The sequence below is a fragment of the Cebus imitator genome, unplaced genomic scaffold (assembly GCF_001604975.1).
Source record: "Cebus imitator isolate Cc_AM_T3 unplaced genomic scaffold, Cebus_imitator-1.0 Scaffold206, whole genome shotgun sequence".
Lineage (NCBI taxonomy): Eukaryota > Metazoa > Chordata > Mammalia > Primates > Cebidae > Cebus > Cebus imitator.
In genome coordinates, this window is record NW_016107521.1 from 3,035,479 (window position 1) to 3,037,021 (window position 1,543).

Below are 1,543 nucleotides of genomic sequence, written 5' to 3' on the forward strand. Positions count from 1 at the left end.
GGCAGGCACCTGTAATCCCAGCTACACAGGAGGCTAAGGCAGGAGAGTCGCTTGAACCTGGGAAGTGGCAGTTGCAGTGAGCCACAATCACACCACTGCACTCCAGCCTGGGTGACAGAGCAAGACTCAGTCTCAAAAAAACAAAAAACAGAACCCACATGCATTGGTGGTAGGAATGTAAACTGATGCAGCCGCTGTACAAAAGGGTGTGGCAGTTCCTCCAGAAGTTAAGTATAGAGCTACCACATGACCCAGCAATTCCACTCCTAGGTATATATCCAGAAGAATTAAAATCGGGGACTCGGCCAGGATTGGTGGTTTACACCTGTAATCCCAGTGCTTTGGGAGTCCAAGGTGGGAGGATCATGAGGTCAGGAGTTTGAGAACAGCCTGGCCAGCTTGGTGAAACCCCATCTCTACTAAAAATACAAAAATTAGCCGGGAATGGTAGTGCATGCCTGTAGTCCCAGCTACTTGGGAGGCTGAGGCAGGAGAATCACTTGAACCTGGGAGGTAGAGGTTGCGGTGAGCTGAGATCACGCCACTGCACTCCAACCCGGGCAACAAAGTGAAACTCCATCTCAAAAAGAAAAAGAAAAGAAATCAGGGACCCGAACAGATAAATGTGACCAGTGGTTCACAGCAGCATTAGTCACAACAGCCAAAATGTGGAAATTACCAAAGCATCTGTCAGCAGGTGAGTGGATAAACAAAATGCATCATAGCCACGCAATGGAATATTATTCAGCCATGAAAATGAATGAGCTTTTGACTCATGCTACGATGTGGAAAGACCTTGAAACATTCTATGAAGTGAAATAAACCAAACCCAAAGAACATACAAGTATTGTATGATTTAACTTGTGTGAATTACCTAAAAGAGGTAACTTCTGGCCAGGCACAGTGGCTCACACCCATAATCCCAGCATGTTGGGAGGCTGAAGCGGGTGGATCACCTGAGGTCAGGAGTTTGAGACCAGCCTGGCCAACACGGTGAAACCGTCTCTACTAAAAATACAAAATTAGCCAGGCATGGTGGTGGGTGCCTATAATCCCAGCTACTCTGGAGGATGAGGCAGGAGAATCACTTGAATCCGGAGGTGGAGGTTGCCGTGAGCCAAAATTGTGCCATTGCACTCTGGCCTGGGCAAAAAGAACAAAACTCCATCTCAAACAAAAACAAAAACAAAAACTGATAGGCAACTTCCTAGAGACATAAAATAGTAACAGATGAAGGGAAGTTACTGTTTAATTGTTGCCGAGTTTATGTTAGAGATTATGAAAAAGTTTTGGGTATGAATAGTGGTAATGGTTACATAACATTGTGAATGTGTTTAATGCTGCTAAATTGTATACTTACAAATGGTAAAAATGATTAATACTTTATATAATTTACTACAATTAAAACGAAAAAAACAGGCCAGGCACAGTGACTTACGCCTATAATCCCAGCACTTTGGGAGGCTGAGGCGGGCAGATTGCCTGAGGTCAGGAGTTCAAGACCAGTCTGGCCAACATAGTGAAACCTTGTCTCTACTGAAAA